The 13,666-nt window shown below is 39.5% G+C and overlaps 1 long non-coding RNA gene across 1 annotated transcript in view; it reads right to left on the bottom strand.

The window, feature by feature from the left end:
* Window positions 1-13,666, bottom strand: part of LOC105738812 — a 63,399-nt gene that overhangs the window by 30,481 nt on the left and 19,252 nt on the right. Inside the window, exon 2 of the long non-coding RNA XR_001114665.1 lies at window positions 9,068-9,144. This is a non-coding gene — a long non-coding RNA (uncharacterized LOC105738812). The remainder of the gene's footprint in view (window positions 1-9,067; window positions 9,145-13,666) is intronic.

The following is a 13,666-nucleotide window of genomic DNA, read 5'->3' as shown; positions in this document are numbered from 1 at the left end:
TGATAAGAGGGAAATAATTATAATAATGCCTGGATAATAGCATATTTGAGAGGATGGTTTGAGAGCATCTCATTTAGCTAAGATTTGTAAAATATCTATCTTGTTCCAGGCACTCTACAAAGTGCTGAAGAGACAATGAGGAATAGACAGAATCCTTGCCTCCAGGGAGCATGATTCAACAAAAGAGGCAGAGGAATAAATCAGCTATTGCCAAACAGCCTGGAAAGTCATAACAATAGTACAATGAAAACAGAGAGAGGCTGGGCGCAGTGGCTCACACCTGTAATCCTAGCACTTTGGGAGGCCGAGGCAGGTGGATTGCCTGAGCTCAGGAGTTCGAGACCAGCCTAGGCAACAGGGTGAAACCTCATCTCTACTAAAATACAAAAAATTAGCCAGGCATGGTGGTGTGCACCTGTAGTCCTAGCTACTTGGGAGGCTAAGGCAGGAGAATTGCTTGAACCCAGGAGGTGGAGGTTGCAGTTAGTCGAGATCACACTACCATACTCCAGGCTGGGTGACAGAGCGAGACTCCATCTCCAAAAACAAAAAAACAAAAACAAAAACAAAAAAAAACAAAGGTGGCAGCCACCTCTGTGATTGCGGTGGAGCTGAGAAGGATTCAGAACTGTCAAGCAGGAAAACTGTCCGAATCAGTGGTTTCCAGAATCATGAAGAGCTCTGGAAAATCCCTACACCCTGGCTGCCCCATGAAAAAGGTGCTGGAGTAGGTGGAGAGAGATGAGGTAGCTCAGGTTTACTTCTGAGTAGATCAATTTGTGAACTGGAAGGGCTGCAGTATCCTGGGATATCATCATTTCAAGTGAATAAAGAGCAAGGGGACAGGAAATTGTGGCTTTGTTTCCACTGAAAGTATTTATGAATGAAAGCATTAACTGAATGACTTAATGATGAAAAAGAAGATAAACTTTTTAAATAAGCACATTTCTCTATCCATGATAAATAATTACATTTTCTCAACCAAAGCTATTACATTCATAACCTGGGGTTGGTTTGTTTGGCAGAAGAGAGAGAGTGGATAGTGCCAACCATATCTCCTTGCTAGGTGTTAGTCATGGTATGATCTATTGCTATGAGGCATTATTATTAGAAAATTAGAAATTATAGCATAGATACTGGTACAGTTCTATTGGAGAAACTCTTGGGGTGAGGTCACATTGCACAGTGCTCTGAGCTTGAAATGTCTGTACAAAGATTCAGAATTGAGAGACTATGTAGACACTCAGAAGCCACCAAATGTTCCTTCCTCACTGGGCCAGTCACTGGATCAGAACAGAAACTACCAGGCAGAAATCTAGAAGGACCAGGCCAATGGATTCTCTACCTCTCTTAACTCTCTGCCATCGTATAGAACACCCACTGGCCAGGGTAGTGGATACATCTTAACTACCAACTAACATTTATTCACCCTCAATCTGGAGGAAAACAAATTAATCCTGGGAAACTAGCTCTACCCCTCCTAATCATCTCATATAATTTTGGTTGGCCTTACTTCAGTTCCATCCACAGGGAAGCACTCATTATCTGGGTCAAGCCAGTTATCAAATTTCACCTCCTGGCCAGAATATTAGAGAATGTGAAACAATACATAATGGTCCCTTTACACTCAATGCTGGGACTTTGGCTGGACTTATTCCACTCAGTTGGGATAGCTGGGCACCTACTAAGCTTGAGACTCCTGGGTGCCTAAGACAAAAGCAAGGTTGAGAGATGAAGGTAGGAAAATTAGTTTTGATCATATAACTTGCCTCCTGGGATCCATCTGTGCATAATGCTAGTTAGCCTTTAACCTTCCAATTACTAGCCGAAATTCTATTTCGCTCTAGATTGTTTGATTTGGATTTCAATTATGTTACTGAGAGAGTTCTGACTAGAACATGATGATGTGGTTTGGCTCTGTATCCCTACCCAAATCTCATCTCCAACTGTAATCTGCACTTGTTGATGGAGGGACTTGGTGGGAGGTGATTGGATCATGGGGGCAGTTTCCCCCATGGTGTTCTCTTGATAATGAATGTGTTCTCATGAAATCTGATGTTTTGAAAGTGGCACTTCCCGCTTTGCGCTCTCTCTCTCTCTCCTTCTTGCTGCCTTGTGAAGAAGGTGCTTGCTTCTCCTTTGCCTTCTGCCATAATTGTAAGTTTCCTGAGGCCTCCATAGCCATGAGGAACTGTGGCTAATTAGACCTCTTTTCTTTATAAATTACCCAGTCTTAGGTAGTATCTTTATAAGAGTGTGAAAACAGACAAATACACATAAAATACTCTATATTGAAGAATGCAGTGAGTCCACTTAGCAAATCCAAGAATCAGGACATTTGCCCAGGCCTGGAACCAGATAGAGCAATAATATGCACACTTTATCTGTAAAGGGCCAGATGGTACATAGTTTTGGCTTTGCTGGACATACTTCCCTATGGCACCAACTCAGCTCTGCCTTTGGAGGGTTTGGCCTGTGGACCCTGAGATCTGCTGCAACTGGTATCCCTTTCCTATTTCTGTGCTGAAGTTGTCTTTCAAAATTTCGGAGCTTTCTTTGCCCTCTATTAGCTGTGTGTATTGTCAACTAAAGAAAAGAGGCTGTGCACAGAGCCAAGCCCAGGTATAGTTGCAGAAGGAACCTCCACAGCCTGAGTGACCAGAGAGACGGTATGATGCAACCAACAGCAGAAGAGACAGGGATCCATAGCCTGACAGTGGGCAGGAGAACCAGTGGGATGAATTTGTAGAATACGTAAGCATTTGCTGCGGATGACCAGAGAGACCTAAGGAATAAAATCTCAAGACAGGGCTTTTTGCAGCCAAATGTGTTGGGGACTCATGTCTTAATTTTGATACTTAAAAAATGGATTTTCACCTTATTCTCTAGCAGAGGCTGATGGGGTCTGGGGCACTTGGGATATACTTATATTTGTCTTTATCAAATATTGATAAGACAAGCAAACAAATACGCATGTTTAGACAAGTGAGATCCCACGATCTTCCTCCTTCCTCTCTTTTGACTCTGACAACATGTTTCCAAACAGCACAATAGCTAACAGGAGAAACAGCCTCAAGAGTCCACAGTGTAGAAAACTAGCCCAGTGCATTGGGAAAAATCCAGGGGGACAGGAAGGTAACAAAAGTCCAGGGTTAAGTGTTTTCTTCTCAACTGTTCAAGAAACTTGGGGATGAGAAAATTCAATGGCACTTAATGACATTTTCTAAATACCTTAATTACTTAGATTTTGGTTATTAGTTAATGAGCTGGAAAGATGAAATAGACAATATTAACTCAAGAGTAATCAGAAAATTCAATTAACACGAGTATGCATGATGTTGTCTGGAACTCTGTTGTGATAAATAAAAATGAAAACTCTTTGGTAAAAATTCAAAGGAAAAATAAATGCCCTCATGTTCCTCCAAATCACAGGGAGGTAATTCAAAATGTTTACTTTTTAATCCTGGCCTTTCTTTTCCTGACTATAATCTATGAAATAAGAAAATTCAATGATAAACATATGAAATAGACATCTCTATCTTTGATTAATCCAAAATCTCCTCACTCCCACAGACATGCACAGGGCCCAGTCAAAAGTGTACAAAAACAGAATATTTAGTGTTTCTTCTTCTCAATTATTAAGTTAAATTCAATATCTGAGGTGATAAAGACCTAGCTTAAATGCCTGTTAAAAGATGAAGGTGGTCAAATAAATCATATACTGTAGAAGAAAATTCTGAACACTCAAAAAACTCACTGTCTTCTAGGGTGTATGATTTATTGACAATAAATATAGCAATATGTGCAATAACAAAAGTACATTATAAATCTATAAAAAGCGTAGAGATGGCACTGATGAGAGAAAGGTGAACGGAGTGGGATGGGCAGACAAAGGTTGCAGAGATGAGCATGCTCAAGCTAGGTCTGGAGTCTGCACAGGAATTGCCAAATGGACAAAGCGGAGTTTAAAAGGCTCTAGGTAAAGAGGACTGCATGGAGAAAGGTAAAGACAGTCAAATAATGAGGGAGAAAGCACTTTTCAGTTGTTTTTGCTGCTGGAATGGAGAGTGCAAGATGGAGGGCCTAGAATGGTCTGTGAGCAGGCAACAGTAAAAATTTTTAAACAGAGAAATATTTTGAATACATTTTTTTCTACAACAGGAGACTGTTGTCTGTAGGTTTGTAACCAAAACACCAGGAGTTCAGTCTAGGTCCTGCTGTTTGCTGCACAGAAAGCCAATGACTGAGATGACGTGTCCTGCCAAGGAATAAAGCTTTAATCGTGCTCTGCAGCTGGGGTAGATGGGAGCTCAGTCTCAAATCTGTCTCTCTGATTGACTAAAACGAGGGGTTTATATAGTAGGGAAGAAATGTAACAATGTGTAAGAAAACAAGAACCCTATGGGGCAAGGAAGCAATCATGATGAATGAGTGGTCCCACAACTCATTGTCTAGGTGTGGTGATCTGGTGAGCTTCAGTTCTTTGACACCTTTTTTAAGAGGCCCAAAAGTCATTTCCTGAGGAAGAGGTTCAAATAAAACAAATAAAATTTCAAGTTTTAAGATCAGAAGGGTCAATTTCTATGTTTATCCAAAAACTACTGTCTATGAGACTATTGGGTTGGTTTGAGCTTGTTACTCAGCGGGTTAGCAGGCAGTGTTTATGGGGAAGGGATCATAGCATCCAGTCTATTCAGGCTCATAGCAACCTCAAGTCTGTGACTACTGACAGTATTCTCAACTTCCCCCAGCCATTCCCGTAAGAGGCAGGTGTTTTATTTTCAGAAAGTATATTAGGAGCAGCAGCTGGGTGTCTGAAAGGGCTTGTAAATGCAGCGACCATTGAGATGGCCCAGGGAATTTACAGACAACTCTTTATTAGCAGGAGCCAAATTGTTAATGTGGAAGTTGGATATGTACAGGCAAGAGATGCCAGGTATTATTAGCATCAGTGCTTTCTGGCCTGCACCCTGCCTCTTCTTTGACATTTTTCCTAATTCCATTCAAGCGTAATGGAAAGGGGGGAAGAGAGTGTTGGACCCAAGAATGCCAATACCTGTGTGTCGGAACTCTCTGTTTTTAAACTAGGGAAACCTCACTAATTAATTGTGAGATGATTTCTGTTGGTCCTCAGTATCCTTTTGATTTGTCCAGGCTGCCACAAAGAAGCTATTAACATTGGCACAGGAAATGAAGCCTAGCTGCCATTTCTGTTTTAGGACAGTCCTGTAGAATGGTTTGTTGACAGTGGCTTCCAATGGACATAATTCCAATGGAAAGGCGTTTAAGGTGGTGGCCTCAGTGCTTGATGGTGGGCTACCAGAAAGTAAAAGCCAGCCTTTGCAGAGTCAAAGCAAGAGTCAGAAGTAAGGGTAAGAAGAATCGGGGAATAAGTGTCCAGAAGTCAAAACTCAAGAGTCAGAGACATACACTATCCCTTCTGCTAGGAATATTCTTCCACCCACTATTCCTTTGAGAAATTCATATTTATTCTTCAGGTCCCAGCTTAGAAATTGCTTTTCTTGCTCAACTCCCACTTGTCACTTTTGTCACACCTTTTATTGCACTAACAGAATCCTAGACTTTTCTATCATGGCACCCTTTACCATCTATGCTACTCTTATAGGCACTGAATATTTCCTTAAAAAATGCAAAATATTAGTCTGGCTCTACTTATGACTAGCACAGCAGATTCCCCATTTATTTATTTTCAATTTTTTTCCTAAACTTGTTTTGATGAGCAGGCCTCATTTACATTTTTCAAATTGAATTGACATCAGAATACAGAAAATAATAGGATTTGGCCACCCAACCAGGTTAGTTAAGTCAAAGGATATGTATATTATCAGGACCCAAGGAGGCTTTGTGCCTTGGGCAGAAAAACTTTTTTCTTTTCTTTTTTTCTTTCTTTCTTTCTTTTTTTTTTTTTGCTATAGCAGGGTCTGCTTCTTTTTCCAGGACATAGCCAGCCCAAAGTCTTGGCTTGAAGCCTTAATTCCCCATCTCTGGAAGTTCTCCATAGTTTCTGAGTGAATTCAACCAGTGACGTAAAATGCGATTAGAACCCAGTTTGTTACTACATAAGCCTGTATATATTATGTAGCCAATTGCAACCTGAGTTTGAAAGAGACAGTGTACTTTGGAAAGAAAAAGGGCGATTGTTCAAGTCAGAAAGGACTGGGCTTTATTTTTGTTGTTTATTGAGGGAGGGGAGGGTATTTCAGTTCTGTGTAAGCTTGGTCAAGTTACTTAGCCTCTTCAAGTTTCTGATTTATTAATTGTAGATACCTTGAAAGCTTGCTGTGTTGCCAGCTTTCAAATATCATTTTTTGAGGCTGGCACAATGTTTGACCATAATTAAAAGAAATAAAATTATAAGTACACATGTTGAAAATTATTAATCAGGTTACAACTTGTATATATATGCTCTTTCAGTCCTTACCACTGCCTTAAGTAGGCTCTCTTACTATCTTCATTTGACCTGATAAAATTAAGCCTCAGAGAAGTTAACCTGACTTGCTCAAGGACATCCAGATTGTAAAGGTCAGAAAGAACCAGGATTCAAACACAGATTGGTCTGATTCCTTAGCTCACGTAGTGCAGTTTGCCCACAACTATGTAAAATAACTGCAAGTATAGCTCAACCCTGGTCAGCTTACAAAGATGGTGTGGATACACCTCCACATTGTGAATGGCTTTTTGACAAACTCTAGATAAAACCTGTATTTCCTGACTTCCCTGGGGATAGTAGGCAAAAGTTGCAGAAGTGTGGGGCTTCTTAAAAAGCACTTTAAAGGGGGCTCACTCAGTGTGAAACCACACTGTTTGCCCGTTACTCCTTTCAATTGAACATGATGGCTGAAGCTACAATAGGCATCTCATGACCATAAGGTGACCTCTGGGATGAGGGTCATACTAAGGATAGAGGAGCAGAAACAGAGAACACTCCTGGGTCCTTGATAAATGTGGAGCTACCATACCATCCCTGGAATGCCCACAACTGGACATCTTGTATATGAGAGAAAATCCAATTTTTTTGTCTTGTTTAACCCATTGCTATTTGATGTTTTTTAAAAAGTATGTGGCTAAACTGAATCCTAGCTAATACAGGCTTCCACTAGATTTTTCATGTTTATGTTTCTTGGACTCGGGAATATCACAGTATGGAGACTTCGATCACATTTTAAAATTTATAAGGCATAACTGAATCAGGCAAGATACACAAAAGAATAGCCAGAGAATAGCAAAATGGCCATATAATTTGTTACTTCTTCTGGCTCAGGACAATCACAAAAAAAGAAAGGAAAAGCAAATATTTGTTATTCTGCTTTGTAGTATTCCAAATATCCATCATTTAGCTCCCAAGGGAAAGACTCCCAAAGACTGAAGCTTCTGGAGTAAAACCTCATATTTGTCCCCTAAGAAATCATCCTACTAGTTGGTCTAATCTTTTTGAATACTGCTATTGGAATAGTCTACTGATCTCCATGTTCTTATAAGAACATGATACAAGAAGGTCCACAAACAATGGGGACTACATATTGAGTACTTGCTCCATCCGAGGCAGCACTCTAACTCCTTTACATCAATTTAACTCCTTGAATTTCAAAATAACCTCATGATCGTTAATTTCTTTACAAATCAGCAGGCTCACATACAGGAGATTCTAAACTAGGTATGCACAGGAAAGAATGATTTCAAAGAAATAATGATAGAGCAAACGATTTGAAACCCATCTAATACTTTCAATTATTAAAAAAATGTTATAGATGCCCTCCTTAAGAGAAAAATAGGGAAAAATATTAAATCAGAAATATGTCTCTTTTTAATATAGGAATGGAATTTAGTTAAAGCAAGTTATGAAGTAAATCTCTAGAGCCTTAAAGTTTTTTGCTTATTCTGGTTTTAAGTTTCTTGGCTGTACTGATAGAAAAGCCATTGGATCCATATTTGTAACCTGGCATGCACAAAGAACCTTGATTTGTTGGCAAACCAGCTAAGGCAGAAAGCTCAACAACACACTCAAGTTATACATTATCCTTGAGGTAACAGGAAGCTAAAGGGCGTTTGTGTTTGTTTTTGTAGAGGGTTATAGTCTTTAAGAGGGCAAATTAGTAAAGATCAAATGCCAGTTAGGAACAAGATAACAAAAAATTTTCAGAAGCAATTAAAAATGCATAAGGAAATATCAACATACTTTCCCCAAAATTAGTTTGGAGTGAAGTCATTGGACACATGCCTCCCATGCACAGGCACCATTATCTTTGCATTTATTCTGGGGGCTGTACAGTGTATCTTCCACTTCCGCTTCCAGATCCTATTTCCACTGCTTTTCACCCTTCTCTGTTCCCCAAGAGGCTGGCCAGTGGGGCCACTTCCAGTGGGGTTGGCCATTGGAGCACATTAGCAGGAGACCAGAGGGGTGGAGGAAAGCATGTTTAGGCCATGCATTCCCTAGAGTCTCCATGGGTTTTAACAAAGCACATGCTCCTTCCACCCTGGCATCCCTCCTCACAGCTCTCATTCTTTCTCTCCATTTATTTTTCTTTAGGTTTTAGTAACTATTCCTTTTCCTTCCCCATTCAGACCCAGCCTATTTCTAGCCCCAAGGTAGTACCCAAACTCTTTTGGTGTTCCCACATTCTGAGCATAACATGGTAAAGGATCCCTTTCTAAAGTGCTCTTGAAACTACACAGCTTGTGTGTCATCTGCTTCCTGCCAGAACTCTTATTAAGGCAAAATGCCTTCAAAATCTTGGATATGAAGACTTGGATATGTGAAATTAGCTCCCTTTACAGCTCTGTACCTCAGAAAATAGCCCCATGTATAATGTCCTTTTTGAGGATTATCCAGGGGAGTTCTAAGGTTATTACAGTCATAAATAAAGATGTTAACAGCTACAGGGATTCAAGAGTACCAGCAAGAAAACTTCCTTGTGCCAACCTGAGATGAAGAATAGTTCACATCAAAATGAAAGGGGAGAGGCAGCAGTTGAGTTATAATAAACAGAGCAATAAGCCACAGGCAAAGCCCAATAAGCAGGGAGAAGCAGGCAGGCATGCCTACCTTGGGATGTGAGATCAGGGCCAATCAGATGATAATGGGAACTCACTTCATGAACCAGACACAATTGCTCAGGCAGCCTGTAGGGCAGAGAACAGAAAATAGGGAAAAGGCAACTTAATTCAAATACACTTTTCCAAACATGACTTCAGACAGGCTTATCACAAAATCCCTCACAGCGGTACGTATTGGAGTTATTCCATTACATTTACACATATTAGAGTCCTCAATACAGCCACGATTATAGATCATATTCTTATTGAAGCCTGATTGATTTTCTAATTCATTCATTAGTTCATTTACTTCTTCATCATCCATCCACCCATCCACTCAACAAACAATGTTAAGGCATCTACAGAGTACAAAGCATGAGATTATGCATGTGAGATACAAACAAAAGCAAGGGACAGTCCCTAACTATAATGTGGTTGGGCACATTAACAGAGAGATGAACAAGCTAATGATTTCATGATAAATGATGGACACCATGATAAGTGCCAGCAAGAAGTGGACAAATTCCTAGACACATACAGCCTACCAAGGTTGAGCTGTGAATAAATCCAAAACCTGACCAGACCAATAACAGGTAATGAGATTGAAGCCATAATAAAAAGGTCTCTCAGTAAAGAAAAGCCCAGGACCCAATGGCTTCACTGCTGAATTCTACCAAACATTTAAAGAAGTGCAAAGGTTGTGAAATGCAGAGGGCGAGGGAGCACAGAGGAAGCAGACATGGTTCAGAGTCTGAGGGTCCTTGGGGATAGCCAGGGAAAGCTTCATGGGAGAGGTGGCAACTGAGCTGAATTTTTAATGTTGAATCTGACTTAAAAAGAGGAAGAGTGTCCTAGCATGTGGTATGGATCATAGGCATCTTTAAATAGACAATTTCAAAAGAGCACAAAGTTTTCTTCACATCTTTCAAGGAAACTCAATGCCTGAAGTGATACCCAATGTCTGAAGTACCCCCATCCTTTTCCTAACACATACCTTTTTTGCTAGGCAACCACCACTGGGCTAGATCCAGCCTTAGTCTCAATTAATTTGGGGGAGATATTTTGTTGTTTAAATTAATACCCTTGGAGCTTCATTTTACAAAGAACAGGGAATTGCTTTGGCCCTTTCTATTTGGTTTAACTGTGAATTTTCTAACTTCTCTTCAATCATACCTCCACCTCAATTTAGATCCAAAAAAGTCACACCTATCACAGTGAAGAAGTACTGGTGTGATCATTTTGAAACAACCTTTCTCAGACACTTGCTTAGAAGCTATTAAACTTTTTGAACTCTCTTGGGAAATAGAAAAATGATTAAGATGAGTTTTGAGTATGTTTTTATAACAAGGAAATCTTGCAATATAGAAAATGGTGTATTGTAATTATGTACATTAAACTTCGACTGCCTCCAGCTATGTAACCAATGCAATGCCAGGGGTTAGGTAATGGAATAGCCATGTGTTTCAGAGTTTTCATTCCTGAAAACTTTTAAGGCTGATAGAAAAGTGTCCTGGTGCTGCACTATGAAGAAATATTCTTTTTTGATTTATATGAAATGCTATTGAATCATTTTATGGAAAGAGGCAGACTTAATTAGAATTATCTCCAAGAAAAATGAAGGCCCTAGAATAATTCATAAAATATGAGCTTACTATGCAGAAGAGATGTGTTCATTGCTTTATAGGTGTATAGAAGGAGACAAAAGATACTATCAAAAACCGTTTGCAGTAATACCTATAGTTGGGTTGAGAAACAGTAGTGGAGTTTCAAATGCTGTAATGAATAATGTAAAGGAGTATGTAATTGGGTGTGTACAGGCATACTTCATTTTGTTGCATGTCACTTTACTGATCTTCTCAGATACTGCACTTTTTACAAATGGAAGGTTTGTGGTAACCTTGTATTGAGCAAGTCTATTGGCACTATTTTTCAAACAGCATGTGCTTACTTCATGTCTCTGTGTAATAGTTATTTTGGTAATTGTCACATTATTTCAACCTTTTTCTTATTATTATATCTATTATGGTTATCTGTGATCAGTATTCTTTGATGTTACAGTTATAATTGTTTTTGGAAACGATGAACCATGTCCATATAAAATGGCAAATTTAATCAATAAATATTATGTGTGTTCTGACTCTGCCACCAACCACCCATTCTCCTGTCTCTCTCCATCTCCTCAGATTTCCCTATTCTCTGAGACACAATGAACAATAGTGAAGTTAAGCCAATTAATAACCCTACGATGGCTTCTAAGTGTTCGAGTGAAAGACGGAGTCTCACATCTCTCATTTTAAATCAAAAGCTAGAAATGATTAAACTTACCGAGGAAGACATGTCAAAAGCTGAGGCAGGCATAAAGTTAAACCTCCTGCACCAAACAGCCAAGTTGTGAATAAAAGGAAAAGTTCTTCAAGGAAATTAAAACTGCTACTCCAGTGAGCACACAAATGATAAAAAAGCAAAGCACACACTGCTGATACGGAGAAAGTTTGAGTGGTCTGGATAGAAGATCAAACCAGCCACAACATTCCCTCAAGCCAAAATCTAATCCGGAGCAAGGCCCTAACTCTCTTCAGTTTCAATTCTATGAAGGCTGAGAGAGGTGAGTAATCTGCAGAAGAAAAGTTGGAAGCTAGCAGAGGTTGGTTCACAAGATTTAAGGAAAGAATCTGTCTCCACAACATAAAAGTGCAAGGTGAAGCAGCAAGTGCTAACTTGGAAGCCGTAGAAAGTTTTTCAGAGAAGATCTAGTGAAGATAATCGATGAAAGTGGCTACCTGAAACAACAGATTTTCAGTGTAGATAAAACAGACTTATATTAGAAGATGCCATCTAGGACTTTCATAGCAAGAGAGGAAAAGTCAGTGCCTGGCCTTGATGATTCTTGTGTTGGGGCTAATGCAGCTGCTTATTTTTAGTTGAAGTCATTATTCATTTACCACCCTAAGAATCCAAAATCTACTCTGCCTGTGCTCTAGAAATGGGACAACAAAACCTGGATGAAAGCACATCTGTTTACAACGTAGCTTGCTAAATACTTTTTTATACCCACTGTTGAGACTTACTTCTCAGAAAAAGAGATTTCTTGCAAAATAGTACTGCTTATTGACCATATATCTGGTCACCCAAGAACTCGGATGGAGATGTACAAGGATATTAATGTTGTTTTTATGCCTGCTAACACAAAATTACTCTTTGATCCATTCTTCAGCCCATGGATCAAATGGTAATTTTGACAATGAAGTTATTATTTAAGAAATACATCTCATAAGGCTACATAGATAGTAATTCCTCTGATAAATCCAGAAAAAAGTAAATTGAAAACCTCCTGGAATGCATTCAACATTCTAGTTGCCATTAAGAGCATTCATGATTCATGGGAGGGGATCAAACTATCCACATAAGCAGGAGTTTAAAATATGTCGATTCCAACTTTTATGGGTGACTTTGAGGAGTTCAAGACTTCAGTGGAGGGGATAGGTGTTCCAAATAATGAGAGAACTAGAATTAGAAAGGGAGCATGAAGATGTGACTGAATTGCTACAATATCATGATTAAACTCAAATGAATAAAAAGTTGCTTCTTGTGGATGAGCAAAGAAAGTGGTTTCTTGAGATAGAATTTACTCCTCGTGAAGATGCTATGAACATTATTGAAATGACAACAAAGGATTTAGAATGGTACATAAACCTAGTTGATAAAGGAGTGGCAGGTTTTAAGAGCATTGACTCCAGCTTTGAAAGTAGTTCTACTGTGGGTAAAATGTAATCAAATAGCACTGCATGAGAAATCTTTTGTGAAAGAAAGAATCAATCAATGTGGCAGACTTCATTGTCTTATTTTAAGAAATTGCCACAGTCACCCCACCTTTTAGCAACCACTGCCCTGATCAGCCATGAAATATTTTTTAAAGAATTTTAGACATAATGCCATTGCACACTTATTAGACTACAGTATAGTGTAAGTATAAGTTTTGTATCTACTAGGAAGCCAAAAAAATTGTGTCACATGCAAGTATTGAATATTTGCTTTACTGATTGGTTGGAACCAAACTCGCAGTATTTCCAAGGTGTGCCTGGATTTAGAGTACAGAGCAGAGCATTCAGTATAGAAAACAGAATGCCCTTTTTTTTTTTTTTTTTTTTTTTTGAGACAGAGTCTTGCTTGGTCACCCAGGCTGGAGTGCAGTGATGCAATCTCGGCACACTGCAACCTCTGCCTCCTGAGTTCAAGTGATTCTCCTGCCTCAGCCTCCCGAGTAGCTGGGACTACAGGCATGCACCACCACACCAGGCTAATTTTTGCATTTTTAGTAGAGGCAAGGTTTCATCATGTTGTCCAACCTGGTCTCGACCTCCTGACCTCAAATGATCCACCCACCTAGGCCTCCCAAAGTGCTGTGATTACAGGTGTGAGCCACCACACCTGGCCAGAATGTCTTAATGGAAACTTGCTCTCTGTTAATGTGATGCCTGTTGCCCCCATTACCCTGTGTTCCACAGAGGAACAAAACACTTTGCCAAAGACTTTGGAAATCCTCCTACTTAAGGGTTTTCGTTAAAATGCAGAGACTCTAAATGACTTACTCAAGCCTGCCTGTCTTCAC

Source organism: Nomascus leucogenys, chromosome 21, assembly GCF_006542625.1.
Source record: "Nomascus leucogenys isolate Asia chromosome 21, Asia_NLE_v1, whole genome shotgun sequence".
NCBI lineage: Eukaryota > Metazoa > Chordata > Mammalia > Primates > Hylobatidae > Nomascus > Nomascus leucogenys.
This window is presented reverse-complemented; position numbering and strand designations above follow the sequence as displayed.